This window comes from Temnothorax longispinosus, chromosome 8 (genome assembly GCF_030848805.1).
Source record: "Temnothorax longispinosus isolate EJ_2023e chromosome 8, Tlon_JGU_v1, whole genome shotgun sequence".
NCBI lineage: Eukaryota > Metazoa > Arthropoda > Insecta > Hymenoptera > Formicidae > Temnothorax > Temnothorax longispinosus.
In genome coordinates, this window is record NC_092365.1 from 2048912 (window position 1) to 2066994 (window position 18083).

At 35.4% G+C, this 18083-nt stretch overlaps 1 protein-coding gene and 1 long non-coding RNA gene across 6 annotated transcripts in view; one reads left to right on the forward strand and one right to left on the reverse strand.

Moving 5' to 3' along the window:
* The first annotated feature begins 213 nt into the window (after window positions 1-213).
* The window catches only part of Trpgamma (Transient receptor potential cation channel gamma), an 80241-nt gene continuing 62371 nt past the window's right edge, over window positions 214-18083 (forward strand). Inside the window, exons 1-4 of one of the 5 annotated variants that reach the window (XM_071786974.1) lie at window positions 214-513; window positions 980-1033; window positions 3920-4064; window positions 17792-17845. The gene's annotated coding sequence lies outside the window, so the exon portion shown is untranslated. Of the gene's footprint in view, window positions 514-979; window positions 1034-3508; window positions 4065-17791; window positions 17846-18083 lie in introns of those variants that run through there. The other 4 variants (XM_071786976.1, XM_071786973.1, XM_071786977.1 and 1 more) reach the window with 4 other exon arrangements.
* LOC139818367 (uncharacterized) overlaps window positions 16515-18083 on the reverse strand; it is a 43664-nt gene continuing 42095 nt past the window's right edge. Inside the window, exon 3 of the long non-coding RNA XR_011733418.1 lies at window positions 16515-17187. This is a non-coding gene — a long non-coding RNA (uncharacterized lncRNA). The remainder of the gene's footprint in view (window positions 17188-18083) is intronic.

Here is an 18083-nt window from a genome sequence, read left to right on the forward strand (position 1 = left end):
TAAAGATTTTGATATTTTCAAGAACTCTGTAATTTAGAAAGCTAATGTAAGACTTCTTTTGAGATTGCATTCTTTTAATTATTTAATAAATATTTATTCAAAGACAAATAAAAAATTCAATGCGCGTAATAATTATTTTTTGAAATGTTAATTATTTTGAGCGTTGCTCTAATTTGGATATTATTTCTGTTGTGATTACAGATCGACATAATTTATGTTACTACCGCGGCGGAGTTTCAAGAAAAAACTTGGACATTACGTTTTCTCAAACAATCGAAAGAGTTTGACGTATAAATAAATCGCGCGTAATTCATCGCGTTTTTTAATTTCGCGTAATTTCAACTTCGGGAGTGCCGTACAAGTTCGGAAGCAAGTTTCGCGCGATCATCGTATTGCGATAATTAGTTTGCTCGCGATCGTAATTAGTGAGTGTTACGTAAGTGCCAGGAACCAAGGAATCTGAGAGGAGGAGGAGGTCTGGGAGGCATCGGGCGACAGTGGAGCAACCATGCGGTAAGTAATATTTTATTTTATGTATTATTTGCTTTTTTTGTATTATTGTGTTCTTGCATACGTAGTATGTGTATGTGCGGATTTTATAATTTATTCCCGAAAGGTGATATAATATATCGTTCTCCATTTTGCATTATGTATGATGCCATGCATATGGAAGATTTTTGATGTTATGTACTTTAGTCATGCACATACACACATACGCTATATTTATATATGAAAATCAAACTTTATTTTATAAAATTTCAAAATTTTGATATTTTCAAGAAATTTACATTAAAAAACAAGATTTTTTCTCAGAAATTGCATAATTGTTTTTGTAAAAGTCTATTATAATTTTAAAAATATCCATTATTAAAGATAAATAACAAATTTAATACGCGTAACAATTACTTTTTAAATATATTAATTATTTTATATTAATTGCTATAATTTGTTATAATTTGGATATATTTGTATGTTACAGAGTTCAACGTAGCTTCGAAAGCAGTTTATAACTCCGCTGTTGCGCATCGTGCCGGTGAGTGCTTTTTTAATTTAAATGAGATAAAGAATCTGTGAAAAGAATTGCACGAATACGATATATTTAGATGTTATATCTTAGGTTGACAGTAATAAAAAATGTAATATCTCACAGATTCATTTGTCTTAAAATGGATGGGCTAGAACAGATTAGAATAAATTTTTAATTCTGGATCTTTAAATCTGAAAATAAAATTATTCGGCGATTTATTATGAATAGAATGCACTCGTATACGCACAAAGCATGCAAAATAGAGCTTATTGTGTTATTTTACATTATTTATTGTCACACGTTTCTTTTTATTACTCGATTCTTAATAGAATTACGAGACACATTAGTCGCTTATAATTTATAAAATAAACTTGCAAGTACAAAACAGTGATAGGAAATATTTCGTATAGAAAAAGAAATTGCGAAGCAAAAAGTAAAAAAGATCTTTTCAATATTTATATATTACAAGATGAAAAGAAGAACAGTACATATTTTATTGTTACATAGGGTATTCAATTATTTTATCTAAAAGAGAGATGCGTTCATTTACTGCTTTTATTCTTATAATGACATTTTATTCTAATCTTTTATAGCGTATTCATCTATACATATTGATTGGTAACTTGATTTATGAGGCTCGAAACGAAGTAAAATATCGTGAATTTAACAAATATTTCACTGCGGAACCGAAAAAAGTTTTTAAATAGATTATCTCATAAAGACATGTGTAAATTGTACCTGAAATATATATTTAAAATACTTAAAATATATTGAAATTTTTTAATGTAAAATTAAATTAATTTTTATAATTTATCGGCACTAAAATGAGTTAAGATATTTGTTTTCATTTAATACGTTTAATAGATTACGCATTCCACATTTAACAATAGAAAGTCTAAGTATAATTTTGTAAGAGGATCAATCAATCAATATTTTATATTTAAAGATAACTCAATCTGGACGTGTTATATTATATTCCTCCATAATTGAATGATATTTTACTTCGAGATATTGAAGAGCACTGATATTACCAACGATTTTTGGTCACCCAATGTAAATATCTGATCATTTAGCATATTGCGGTATTTATTGTACTGCAATTTAAAAATACCGATATTTCGTAGTTATACATATCTATTGCATGATTTATTTCTAAAATTGCATTCTGTTAATCAAAGACAGAGATAATTTGAATTATCTCCGAGCTCACTTGATAGCAGTGAAAATTTATCATGGACCAGCGATCTTTAATAACATCTCGTTGATGTTTTTATCATGGACTAGCGGTCTTTAATAACATCTCGTTGATGTTATTACACATGATTACACACGAAAAGTTCCTCGTACGGATTTATACGTAAAAAATTAATATCTCGTCGTGTTATATATTAATAGCTGGTAGAGTAATATTGAATTCGGTAGTGAATATGGTCGGTCACTATACAGACAAAAACCGATGGGTTTGCTAGACGTGACAGATATTTCTAAGTAAAATTCTGGGAACTTAATTCAGTTTTCTCAGATAAAGCTACATATATATATAGGTAATAATATTACTTGAATTTATATTTTAAAAATATTTGTATTAAAATAATCATTCAGTGTTAAAAGCTGCAAATATGAAAATGACTGAACATATTAATGAAAAAATACGACACACCTCGGTCTTACTGCTTTTTATTTACGATAAAAGCTCATGTTATGTATAATGTGTATAATTTTTAGGATAAAGATGCATTAATAGATACAGATACATCGCGATTATGAAATGAATAATTTAATGTAATTCTAAATTTAATAATGGATTACGTAAGTGATTATAGTTTTTATTTAATTGTAATGTTTAGCTCTATATATCGCACATAATTTAAGAGATAATTATTGAATATATATTTATACGATTTACAGGATAAATTTATATATTAATATAAATTGAATTATATAAATTTATATAATTCAATAATTACAACTTTAACGACATATTAATAGTTTCAGGTTAAAACACAAAGTGGCATAATATATTGGCATTTAATATCAATTTATGTTAATTTAAAAAAAATTGAGAAACAAAGTTACACTACGCAATTCAGTATTGTATGTTTTATATATATTCAGAAAAATAAATTTGCAAGGTTTAGTTGTTTGTATTATAATAAAGAATCTGAATTGCTAGTTCCTTTAAATAAATTGTTTTTAATTTATAAAATGACCTGTTAACCCTTTATCCATATATTGGAAAAAATTAATTTTTTTTTAAGAAAAGAATTACTTTTATTATATTTTTATGGAAATTATTACATAACTTTTTTAATTAAAGTAAAAAATTATTCAATGGATCTATAAAGTAATGTCACATAGAACATGAAGTTTTTTCTATTACTGTTAGCGCTAAATATTTGGCGCAAGTATCTGGAAAAAGGGTTAAGAGTAGCCTACGAAGAGCAGCGAAAGGGAAACTTTCTGATCTCGTGAATTAGTTGGTAACGGGGGAGGGGGGATGTGAGAGTGTGAGGGAATTCTGGCAGATATATTATCTATCTGTCCGCATGATATCGCGGAAAGACGAGGGTGGAAGTGGGGGTGGCTCCGAGAGAGCGTCGGGACGCCTCGGTCCTCGCGCTCAGTCACCGCCCAAGCCGCGCCGCGACCGATTCGTCGTGCCGTCGCGTCGCGAGAGAACGAACGAGAAAGAAGTGTGCGTCCCCGCATGTAATCTTTTCGCGTCGAATGCACCGTAATTACTGCCGGTCGCAATCCCTCTCGCGTCACCCCGTTCCCCGTGCTTCCCGACTGTCAGTGATCGCCTCTCCCGCTCGCGAGATCGCGTTCGATCGGCTGCACGCGAGCGGGATTGGGAAATTGGTTATCAGGTCTTATCTTTTGATTTTGAAGCTAACGCGGGGGGAGAAGTAGTGGTGGTGCCGCTGTGTCGTGGTGGTGCACCTGCCGGCGCGGATCCTGAAGGCAACGCGTTCCTCTGGAGGCGCTCAGGAGACAGTCAAGATCCATCGCCGCCCGGAGATGTCGGAAAGTCAAGGTCAGTACTGCTGCCGCGGTCGCGGTGCAGCATCAGCGTGTGCACGCGTGTAGAGCCGTGCGGGGCGTATGCGGAGCGAACGCGGGGATTCCCGGTTAAGCGTCAAAATTAAAGTTGCACCATTTAAAGTTGCCGTTTCCGAGAAAGAGTTAATAGTCACTCTCTGGAAAGCGATCTTTGATCTTTTGGAGCACGAAAAAAAAAGAAAGAAAAAACATAGGAAAAAAACCCAGGAACGAGACTCGAGATGTTGAATCGTTTGACTCCCGTTGAATTGGTTTTGAGGAGAACACGAATCGTTTTATAGGATTTTCCTTTTTTTTTTACCCCGAGGCTCCCGCGTCTCAGAGAAAATATAGCGGTGGCGGATAAGAGATGCTCTTTTTTGACGGCGCGAAGAGTTAGCACAGTAAATTCGAGCGAGTGGAAGTGGGTCACTGTGAGAGAGTTCTTAATTTAATATCCCGGTTTACTTCCCAGTCTCTTATTCACTCGCCATTGCAATATCCATAACATTAAATACGGCGCGCAAGATGTTCAGCTTCTCGCGGTATTATAATTGTTTAATCCAGTCGCGATCTTCTTCTCGAGATCCGTATGACGCGATGCGTTTGTCAAGACTACTGTCATTAACGGTTTAATACTGTAGAACTAGCAACGATCAATATTACACCGTGTTTTATTAACCCCTGTGGATTCATCACGTAATCTCTAGGTATTACGCCTCACGAAATCATGTTAACCCATTTGCATCTACAATTGCGATTATTTAAATCTGAAAACCGTCAGCCTTTAGGGGTTTGTCATTTATCTTACAAACAAATTAAATTGCAGCTAATTTAATTGCGATAAAATTGTTTGTATTAGCATTGTAAGTATATTTATATATTTAAATATGAAATAAACACATTTTAAATTACGAGGATTGTTTGGAAAGTAGTACCCGCGTTTTTAGAATTAAAAAAATAACTAATAAAGATTTTTGAACGAAAACTCTTTATTTTACACTGTACACCGCACCTTAGGCTATTTTTCCACGTAGTCACCCTGGACATTCAAGCATTCATCGTACCGTGTGACAAGTTTTTGCATCCTCTCATCACATCTCTGCCACCAGTCCGCCCAGAAACGTAGTGACTGTTTTCTCTTCTTCCTCATTCCTAAAGCGTTGTCCTCCCAAAAAAATCCCTTAGTTTTGTGAAAAGGTAAAAGTCACTGGAGACTAGGTCTGGCTGTAGGGTGGATGATCCAAAACTTTCCGACTCATTGACAGTTTCAATTAGGAAGTTTTGGACCATCTATCCTACAGCCCGGACCTGGCCAATGACTACGTAGAAAAATAGCCTAAAGCCTGAGACATGTACGATGTAAAATAAAAACTTTTGTTAAAAAATCTGTATTAATCATTTTTTAATTCTAAAACGGGCACTACTTTCCGAACAATCTATGTATATAAAAAAATGTACATGTCAGAAGAATTAAATAATAATTCTTTAATAGCACATTTGTGGTAATATGATCTAAATATACGGACGGATCAGTACATTTATACACGTAGATAATGTAATCGCTAATCATTTCGAAAATTAATTTACGTCGACTGATAAGCTTGATTAACGCAGAGTCAATAAAATCCTCCCCGGAGAGAATTAATCGGGGTGACCCGAAATTATTTATGATGAATCATTTGAATGATCATTACTTTTATCGAGATGAACGTGCGAAAGCACGTTCCTTATTGCGTGTTCGTGATTTATGCAAGTACTTGGCGGAATCTTCGACAATTTTGAAATTAACGTTCCGCGTAGACTTTTATCTTGCTTGAATGTTTTATCGGGCAACACGCGGAAAAAGGATTACCGGTTCGCGACGCTTACGACCTCGTCGTAGTAACTTCTTTGATTAACATCGCCAGGTCGCGCGTTCATAACTGCAGTTCTTCCAAAGTTCCTTGTCACGGGGACAATTTTGCGGGACTCAACTTAGTTAGAGCTCATCTTCAGACAACTTTCGAAATCGTGTCCTGATACATTCAGGCGTTCCGCTTCCTTCTCTCCCGGTTTCCCCCCGGTAATCTTCCGTAATTTCGCGCTGTTCGTTGTTCTTGATCCCTCGATGTATCGACAGGAAAAATCTTGCGAAGTATCTCATGTGGGATTTGATCGAACTACCGGCAAAAGGGACAATACTACTGCGAAGTGTCGAGGAAAGTTAATTTAACTTTAGGCGGTTTGCTAGTCGAGGATGCTCTTATTGTCAGGAAAACTGTCAAGAGGAGTTTGAATTTCGAATTCCTAGTTTGGGATTGCATAACGATGTTAGTGCTACTTGAAGATAGCATTCAATAAATTGGAAATAGGTTTCAATTAAATTGAATATATGTTATTTTTATGGATAGAAAAGTGAAAAGAAATATGTAACCGCCTTTTAAGCACGAGAAAAGAAGAGTGATTTATTTATCACGTCATCAAGAATATAAAAAGTATATTAATTATGTAATTATAAAAGAGAAGTGTTTAACATTTATACGTTGTCTCATTTTGAGTTTACGATCATATTCTATGAAAATTAAATGTATATTAAATGTATATCTATTAATTTTAAACTAATTATTAAATTTTATATTCTACAAAATCATGGATGCGTAAATCTATAAAGTTAGAGTCATAAAGGTGTTTTGATATATCAACAGTAAAATACGCATAACAAATCATGATAATATTTAAATTTCTAACGTAAATTACTGTTGAAAGTATTCTGTATATGTATATAATGTAAAGCAATGATGCCGCGAACATTAATTACGTCGCGCTAATTTTGCATCGTAATGTTCGCCAATCTCTATATTCGTGGGATTCGCAAGTACGCAGCACAATTTCCCACTAGTGAAAATATGGTCTACACGCACGGGGGAATCGTGAGTCATAAATTCAAGCCGATGTCATTTAATTACCTCGCCTTCCGTTACACACCTATCGCTCTCGGGAGATGACGAATAAGGAACGTACGTACGATGTAAACGAAACACGAAAGATTCGCGAAACCGGAATCTGGATGCTTCAGTTTTTTTCCTCGTCCTTTTTTTATTTGCGGATCCATTAATTTAAAATTTAACATATAATGCAATTAAAAATTTAATATTTTTTCAATTTAAATTTTAAAGATGCAAATAAACGAAAAATTTTATCTTTCGCTTAATTTCAAGTATATAGTTCGCTTGAATAGAATTTTTATCAGGAAACATTAGTTTTTAAAGAAAGATATTTGAAATTAAATGGAATATTAAAAATTTGTGGAGGAAAATGTGTGGAGTTCGGTCAAACGTCGATTAATGAAAAATTGGCAAGAAAATGACCAAATAAAGCCTGTGGTTGAAAGAAGGTGTACTTGGGATACTCTAGGTATATACAGTATTCAAGATTTATTGTAGCACCACTTTCCAACTACGGATTCTTTGATAAACTTGGAGTCGACTTTTTTCTTTACGCAAAAGTGACGGAAGGCCATTGTTTTAACTTGGTCATTGCAACTTTTTACTTCATAGCGTTAATTATCTCGACAATTAAACTTTAATCTGCTCGAAACTCGTTAAGATAAGATTCCATAGGAATCAACTAGAGAATAATGTTCTATTGCCCATCTATTAATTCTTGTAAGAATTTTATTTTAATCCTTTTTTATTAGCACGTCTTTATGAATTAATGTAACTATTACCTTAAAATATTCAAGTAATAAAACTAAAGTATTAAAGAAATTATAACCTCGAATAAATTCGGTAAAGGAAAGAAATTAAAAACTTCTCGCAGAATTTTGTGTGCTCGTGAACGAAAATATACTTTCTTTGAAATACAATAATTATTGATACGTCGTAAAATGTATTCTAGATCCATGTTGTTAGAAAGCAACCATTTATCAATATGTGAAAGGGACATGTATCTCTCTTCGTGCCGTTAACGACATGTTTTTCGGACCGCTTCTTGTAACTCTACTATATGTATATCGCTTTCGCGAACTAAATTTTACAAAGAATCTTGCAAAATATACTTGAACTTTCCGATCACGGTCACGGAAATGAAGTCAAGAACTACTAAAAATATGGGTAATGGAATCGCGCATCCATGATTTATCCTTCTCGAGATAATCGAAACGAATCGTATGCATCGATTTGTTTATTTGCACGTCAATCCGCGTAGATACGTTTGATCGATCTCGACATGTTTGCCCGAAGCCAAAGGGATCTATGCATCTGGGCATTTCCGGCAAAAGTGTTCGTTTATGGATTTCTCTTCCTTTGAGCTCTGCACGTGTATTCGACGGTGCGCGCCGCGTGACTGCGGGGATGCTGAAATTTAATAAGATATTGACATTTTTATACTCACCTTGCATTGTGAATATTATTAGTATCGATGCTACCCGACGTTCCTTTCAAAAGTACTGGCACGTTGCAATTTCGCAGTAACGAGTATTATTGAAACATGAAACGTCTATATACGTAAATTCGAAAACAAAGAAATTAAATAAGGCGGACGTTTGTATAGAATTTATTCCATTATTTCTCGTTATTTTTGCGCTTACCAGCGTGCAGCTCAGTCGCGTTCATCCTTCCAGTTGGGTTTTATAGCACTTTATTCGCAGGATTTTTGCGTGTCTTGCACATTTTCATGTCGCGGGATAATGTAACCATGTATGTTATATATTCCGCTTACATCTTCGCGCGCGCGCATTTTTACACTTTGTCGCATGTCGTTGGTATTTTACGACGCGATTAAAGCGGCTGATACGATTTAATGTCTCTATACTCTCTCGCAAATAATGCGTGTTATAAGCGCAACTCTCATTTATGCGTCCTGAGAGTCGCGCATAGCTCTATGTCTTCATGCCATCAGTCACTTTTGTGACTTTATCGCCTCTTCTCGCGACATTTCTCCACGTTGCACCCGAGCTCCGATGACGTTCGTAAACTTTGTTGTAAAAATGCGCTCTCGTACTGGGTGATTTGCCGTAAAGTCGTAAAAAAGAAAAAGGCGCTTCATCCGAAGTTGAACTCGAATGACTGGCATAAGCGGACCCGCCTTTCCGGTTTCGGAAGGAGGCTTGAACTTTTCTTCATAAAATATGGAATAGGGCTACTTGATTCTTGTATAAACCACTTGGAAAATTTTTTTTAACTTTTTTTTAAATTAAAGTATTCAACAAATTATATATGTACATCTCATTGTTAGTTCAAACATTTGAGTATTAGAAAAATATAACAAGGACATATGATGTTAAAATATTTTTAAAATGTTGCGAATAAATTATATTCTCTCTCTTTCTCCCTCCCTCTCTCTGCTAAAATACTTTGTAAAACTATATTTAAACATTTTTCTTATCAAAGTATCATTAGCTTTCAGTATAAAAGTTTAACCGAAATAAAAGTTTAATTTCAAAAAAAGCTTTTGAAAGTAAAACTTTGGAGGTTTTATCTTATATATATTTAATTAATACCCCGAGACATTTTTGCGTGAAATACCATGAATTAATTTCTCTAAAAACTGAAGAACTTTATAATTTTAGAAAAACTTTATAATTTTATTTAAAAATAACCGTTGTAGGATAATCTGCGAAAAGCGATGTTTTGTGTAACAGAATTAAGATACACCGACAAAACCGAATAAAATGTTGCTCTTACACTTTCGCGAAAATAAAAATACACGCAATTACCGAGAAGTGTACCAAGAGAGAAGGATATTTTAATTAAAGCAGGAGGACCAAGTTTCTCGTAGATCGAAGAACGTAGGATAAATAAATAACAAAGAGATCGCTATAATTACAATCTTCGTCGCCAACAAAGTTTTCTATCTCTCAAAAAGCTTGAGGACACATCGACTTTTCTAACGATGGCAGATATTAAAATTCTCGTTAAAGTTCACCGCACTCGTGCGCGAAGTTCTTCTCAAGAATTTTCACTGTAATCCTCTTTTTAAATGGTCGCGAGGCTTCCTCCATTCAATTCGAAACTCGTCACTTGGAAATCTCTTATTACCCTATATCTGTAATTCTTCATCGAATATGGAATCGGGGTTATCTAGGTATTCAATTATTCGGGTCATCCGGACCCGTTTCAGCGGCTTTTGTGTCATTGAACAAGTCGAGAACGTCCTCGCTATTTCAACGGCGATAAATAGCCCTTTCGCGATTTTAACGACGCACTCGTAGTCGAGTTCACCGTTCTGTAAAACTAATTACATAAACGCGCTATGTCGCGTCGTCGCCGGCGATATCCGTTTATAATAATGGTCGTTTAAGAGCTACTTTTTAGCAAGAAACAATAGGTATATTCGAGACTTTCAAAGAGCAACCCAGTTTAATGCAAAAATGTATGTAATTTAAAACACTCGGTTCTTTTGATATATCAAGTGCTTTTATGATCGTCTAAATTTAATCAATTTAAACTCGTGTATATTATCGAAGAGAAGCGATATAAAATTTTCAAGTCGATCGGAGTAACAGTTCATAGATTATGAAAAGGTCGTTAAATTGCTTTGGTGAAAAATTACATTTTTTGGAGACAATATATGTGGTTAAAGTTGACAGTGTGATCTTTTAAAAATTGATTATTTTATACTTGCTGAATTTAAGTTATCTCACATCATACATATGTATATAATTTCCTTAACATTCAGTGTGGAACATAATGGAAGGTAAAACTTTATTTTTCCAATATATATTATTACATAATTTATTTTTATCTTCTTAATTTAAATACACTTTAAGAAACTATATATATATAATAACGATACGCGATAGATTTTAGAACAGAGTTCTATTTGGAATTTTATATATCATGTAATGAAACGTTGAAGGAACCACAAAACACTTACATGTATCAGAATATACGACGTTATATTCAAAATTATTTCTGTCACGAAGTATCATACAGATCGTCTAATGTATTATGCTGTTTTCTACGCGCGTCCTGCGCGTCCTTTATTCTTCGCGATCATATTCTACCCACGGATGACTCTTGTAATTAAAAGTCATGCGTAATGTGCGCGTTGTAACGATATTCGCCTGGGGAAATCCACGGGATTAGGAGAGAGTCCGCACAAGCTCGCAATTGGCAGAAACAATCCGCGGCCGATGAGTAAAGTGCAATATAGACAAGGCCGGCGCGCATCTACGTTATTCCACTCCATCGCGTTTCTATGCGAGACTGCTCCTACCGCCGATTTACTTCTGCATTGGACGTGTGTATCGCCGCATGCGGCTATCTTGTCGCCATTTGCATGCTCGCAATTTGCATCGCGGTCCAATGCGAATGCAGATTAGAACGCGGCGCGGCTCGACGGCGTAAATATAAGCGAAGTATATCTCGTGAGATCTCGTGCACGGCGCGCGCGCGCACGTGTGTGCGTGCGGAAATTTTGATAGGATACACCCATCAGGGTTTATCGTAATCGATCACGCTCCGATGCGTGCTGTCCGATCCGCTGGCGGATTTTACTTTGACTGCGAATTAACCGCGCTTATCCGAGAGAGAGAGAGGAGAGAGAAAGGCAGGCTTTTATCTCGCACGGACGCACAGTCACCGAGCCGATCTCGTGGACTCGATCTCTCGACTCTTTCGACTTCCCTTTTTGCACGAGGCGACGAATGTTTGCGCTTCGTGCGGGAACTCGAGGAGCGTCGCGACGCGTAGCCAGGCATCGGCGCCCCGGACGGGCGTCGCCATCCTCATTGATTCCCTCCGCCCATTCGGGGGCGATTCTGTCATCAAGGCTCGCGTTTCTCTTTGCTCGACACACGTCGGATCGAGCATCACTCGCTCCAAACAATCTTGACGCGACATCCATGTGGAATATTATTAACACTCGAGAGAAAAAGAGCGATTCTCCAGTTTTTCCATTCGTCATAAAGTTACTTCGTCGATTTAATCTTCGGTGTTATGTCGTAATCCTGCTTGCACGTAATCATAATGATCATAATTGACATTATGCTACATTTTACAATTTTTACAATTTTTCTCTCACGTTATGCAGCATTGTATCATAATTCTAGAATCTAGAGCGATAAAATGAAATTAACGGCAATAAATATTTGAGCTAAGTTATTTCTCTTTATATACTAACTTTGTTTACATAAATCAGAAAAATTATAATGAAAGTTAATACCTGTCTATTTTCTCTTTTTGAATTTCACAATTCTGTAATAAAAACAGATCATAATGATCGAATTTTGTATGTTAATAAAGTAAAATGAACTTCGATTGTTAATAACTGAATTTATAGTACCGCATCGTTATAAATTAGATATCGAATTTCGGAGGTTTCATTTTCATGAAACGTTTTTATAGGAGATATATAAACATTTTCCAATAGTAAAACATTTATTATATTAAAGCAATACAATTCTTTCTGAACTATGCTTTAATTTTGTAAAATATTTAAGATTTTTCAAGTTACAGCCAATTTATGAAAACATTAGAAGAATTATAAGTTTTTTTATAATATTCTTTCATAATTTTAAAGTTGAATAGTATGTTAAAAGATTTGTTATATAAATTACATACTTAGGAGAAAAGAAGAAGAAAAAGAGGAATAAAAAGATGAATAACAATACTTAAAAAATTTAATATTTCCAATATAAAGTTGAAACTATACTTTTCATTTTGTATTGATTTTCTTTACTTAAAAATTTTTTACATTTGATTGATGTGAGATTATAAAAATAATTTTCTTTCCGAGAAATGTTACTGAATATCTTTCAATTACACGCGATCGAGGCGATCTCGAACGATCATAAGTTCCTCCCACGGACGTATGTGAAATTGAAATTTCGCGCGTAATTCAATGGATATCGTGTGTTGTTACACACGTTTACACGCGTAAACAATAATAGGTCAGAACCTGTGATATCGATCTCCATAATGAGAACTGGGATTTGTAGCAACACAGGCGTTAGTGGGTCTCCGGTCGCAATGACTGAATCTCTAAGCCCGCCATAATTGCTTGTCCACCGTGCCTTTCGCACTGGATCTTCCGTTGCCCCGTGAAATATCTAATTCGGTTTTATTAAAACTTACCCGTGTGCTATCCCGCGTAGCTTACGCTGTATTTATTGCATCGTAGAACTTCAATGTCAAGAACGTTCTTTTCGTAAAATGCAGCATTACAGCATCCGCGTAATGAAGTAAAAATTCAGTTTACTATTCTGCATTTATCTATCTTTTTATTTGTAAATCGTAAAAATATATGTAAATATATGTAAATTATTACGATAACATCCATGTAATGTTGCACGCTTTTGCGATATCTCTTTATCAGTTAATTACAAATCGCCTGTTATAATTGTAGACATGCGTATTTCTTTCAATAATGAAATAAATCGTCATGATAGAATTAATGATTATTTATCAAGTTTTAAATACTTGAAGTCTGTATATAATGAATTGCGCGCGACTTGTTGCTCCGAAATCTGCTCAACAGAACAACCGCGATTATTCATTCGATCGATGCATTCGTAAATGGAACGGACAAATTGTTAATGGATCTTATTCTGGATTCGAATTTTACTCTTTCTATTTGAAATTGAATACTGTTTGAAACGTGTATATTCCACAATAGTTTTTTTATATTTTTTATCTATTACGTACACATTGGATCGTACAAAGAAAAATAGTAATTATTATTTTTGAAAAGTTAAAAGTTAAAGAAGATGCTTTCTCTAAACAGTTCAAAATATTTCATATGTTTTTATTATTTGTTTATTTTAACCAGCACAATTTTGGTTAACAATGCGTAAAAAATTGCAGTTGATTTTATAGAAGAAGTTTTAGTACAAGAGCTTCGGAAACTTCAGATATTCGTTCAATTCAGAGACAATGGAAATCTTATCTCTCGTTTCGTCGATTTCGCGTTTCTATTTTCGTCAGTATTTGTTCACCCGTGTGAATGCATGTGCCTACCAATATCGACAACACAGATAGACATGAATATCGACGAGAGTGTTGGAAGAAATAGACGGTAAACACGATCGCTATAATATTTTTTTTTCGTTATAAAATGTAAATAAGATACATGAAAATTAAAATATTACTTGAGCCAGAAAATTGCATTGCGTTCTGAAAATAAAATGTGCTCGCGTATCTTTTATTAAGGCAAAAAGGGAGGAAGGAAAACAGCGCAGTAAATCTATTTTAACGTTACTTTTTTTTCGAATGACATAAGATTTAGCGACATTGATACGAGGAATCCAATGTGCATTCATTCGGCGATCAGATCGAAGCAATGTGCTTTTGATTTCCTCAATCTGCGATATCTTCTTCACGATTGTTGTTGAATGAAGGAGATACGCGATCGCCCCGGATATTAACTGAGTTCTGTCTCTTGATCGGTGAGTTCCAAATGGTAGAATTGAGTGAATTGACATCTAACAATAAGTCGGAATTCAAAATGCAAAGGAACACCCGAGAAGATGCACTTCGACATAGCATATGCTGCGTTTGCATATTAAATAGACGTTTGTTCTAAACCGAAAGGTAGTCAATACAACTCGAAATTTAAAATTATTTCCGTTGAAATAAAAGAGAAAATAAAAGAGAATGACTACTTATTGCGGAAAGCTCTATTACTGCAATATAACAAAATACAAAAACAAAAAAAAAAAACAAGTTAAACGCAAATATGTTACACAAAGAGAATTGTAAAAGTTTTTAAATTCGCGAGTCATCGCTTGTTTAATTAAATCCTCAAAATCTAATCTGGACGCTTGTCTCCAGCTGTTCGCTCTTTCCATCGGTTTTTCCCCTCTCCCCCCTCCCCTCTCTGTCATTCTGTCGCTAATCCTGTCTCGTTAATTACACGAAATTGGAACCGACAAGCGAACGAACGAGAAAATCGCGTATCGTACCATCTGTCGCTTCGCGGAAAAATCCTTTTTCCTCCATTTCGAAACATCCGCGGGAAACGTCGATTGTAGGCTCGCGGAGTTCGAACTCCGCGCGGAGCGAACTTATAAAAATAGAATTTAATATCGACGTCGGTGTAAATAGTCTCTCGCTGTTAACCGACACACCGTTACCGGAGTTATAATAATCCTTACGCAAGCACATACACGTAGGATCCGCCACCCACGTCGTCTTGATGCGGTAACCGCTCATTTAATATCCACCTAGGGAAAATCTAATCCCTGTACTGAGAACAAAAGGACGTCATTGCCTGTCTACTTTAAACTACAGCGGTTTCGTAACTACGTTAACTACATATAGCGGAACGTGATACGAGATAAGATAACTCCCATAAAGACTCTCGAAAGCAAACCCTATCTTGGACAAGAAAGGCAGTGACCCAGGAGTAGAGACACAAAAATCGTGCTTTACAATAATATTATATTACAAATATGTAAAAGAACCTACTGATTTCTATACGTGTAAATTTTATATGTGTAATTGAAATTATTTGGACAGTGACTTTTCACAATTTTATCAATATTAAAACAAATATTCTGCACACGCTCACACGCATTATTTTGCCGTGGTAGTAACAATTATTGAGAGTCACATCCGCACCGTTTTCGTATAATTCTCATATTTATTTTCCATCGTTTAACACGTTGAACGCGGTAGGATTCAAGTTACATCGCAGCACCGTTTAGATCTTTAGAATGAGCGGCAATGCACGAAGTTTGCTCGGCAGTCAACGCGAACAATAATTTGTAAGGATCGCTCAGAATCGTGCGCGCATTATGTTTCGTCGGTATTCTGACCTAAATATGATTTTGCACGCATTAGAGAGGCAGGAAGTTCCGAGGGATGATTTATTTGTCATGATAATCCGACGAACTCTAGGCATTTCTCAGCTGCGTATGCTAGCTCGACTCCGTTGTAGCTGTACTCCGTTCTAATTAACGACGGCGGTTTAAGGCTAGGTGTATTTGCTTTGGAGTATTGACGAGCCTCGTATGCCAGCAAAAACGACGGACGGACCCTCAAGGTTGCTCTTCGATTCTCGCACTCGGAGAGATCCAGCGTCTCCAGCGCGGTCCAATATAAATGTTTGATCGAACGCTAGGATTCTCCCAGCTGGACGGAGTAACTCGCCAGACAAATATTGCCTCCCTTCGATAAAGCCTTCGAGAAACTGTGTGCTCTTTGCGCATACAAGAATCCAGGATTTAACCCTTCCGTCGTTAGAAAAACAATTCATCATATAGAACATTCAAGTCTTTAAACGCACACTTATTAGACGTCTCCTAAAAGACTAGGTGGTTTGAAAAATACGAAAATAAATGCAAAAAGCTTTTTTATTTATTAATTGATATTAAATAGTTTAGATAATTTGAGAGAGAGAAATTAGAGAAAATGCAAATCGAAATGGTTTTATCGCATGCAATTTCCAAAGGAAACATTTAATATTTATTTATTGCATTGCATACATTATATAATAAATAATTGTATACAATAATTGGTAATGCAAAATTGTTAACAATTTTAAACTTTCTATTTTTATTTCTTTTGCTTATAAATATTTTTTTTACGTTTCTCCATAGTTATAATATTTAAAAGTAATGGCAAATTCAAAACCGCTGTACACAAAAATATGTTAAAATATTATTTGCTTTTATCGAGCGAACGAAAATCCTATTGTCATTAAGCATAACGTTGTCTGTCAACATTTGTTTTCGTGGGAATTTTCGGTTGATTAATTCCCACATAAATGCGGCCTTGGTGCTACTCGTGAATTCGGCAACAGCTGCAAGCAATCCATGAGTTTGTATATACATCTCGTCCCTCTAGGAATGGCCTCTTGAAGATGAGGCCATTGTCGTCGGAGATAGTCATAACAGTAAAGACGACTCGCCAATCGAATCGGCGAAGTCCGAGAAAATTGGCATTTTGGGGACACTTTCCGCAGACCGCCTGATGGTCAATCGAGAATTCCCAAGTTCGTAAATAAATGCGAATGAACCACGAAATTTCTTCGGCGAGACTTTCCAGCGGATAGTGTGGGTACTTGTGGTTTGCGGACACTCAAAGCAATAACGGCTTTAGCTCGTGCTTATGCACTTTGCGTGTTCTATCATTCCGATTAGACGAGAAATAGTGAACGCAAAGAGTCCCTTGAGACACGCATCCACTAAGTTCCTGGAACATATTATTCAAGCAATTTTTCCGTAAAAAGGCAGGTGCAATAAAAACAAGCTTAGCGTGGAATTGTTACACGATTAAAGTCATATTACTTTTGATAAAGAGAAGTAAACATACGTTGAAATTAAAAAATAATTAATTTTGTGAGTCTTTTAGATTATATAATTAAAAAATAGTAATAAAAGTATTTATTTATTAATTCGTAAAATGTGAAGAAATCATTTTCATATGATTTTTAAGTTATTAAAAAAAAACGAGATACGTGTAACTAAAAGAAATTTAGTAGGATTTTTCGCGTTTTCCAGAAGAAGCCGCTTTCACACTATATCTCATTCAAATGCAGGAAGTTTAACGATGAAATAAGTTATAAATCAAACGCACTTTTCAGCTTTGTGCAAGGAAAATATTAAATGTAAAAGCATCGAGTCCCGCGGGTTTTTAAAGGTCTGCACTATTTTACTGTACGTAATGCAGAATACTTTGACGGGAGATAGTATCTATGTCGTAACTGGTTACTTCGTGACACACGCTGTCGGTCGCATTCCCTTAATTACACAAGTGGTCTGGGTACTAATTACGGATACGACGTTCTGTGTTCTAGGTGAGGCGAGGACGTGAGGGTTGATCCGATGAATGGGGCCGAGCTCTGACAAAGGTATTGTCTAGAAATAATTTCGGGGGGGACGGGTATATGAAAAGAAAGGGGCGCGATTAATTATTGCCGTTCAAAGAGGTAATGTTCGTAGTGCGAGATATCTCGTGAGCTCTTTTGATGCCTCTCGGATAATATTCTTTTCAGAATTCTCCTCTCGAAATTCTCCTCGCGATCAGCGTAAGGCGTCTTTTCTCTCGTGGAGTTGTTTCTTTAATAGAAAGTGCAATCTCAGTGTCTC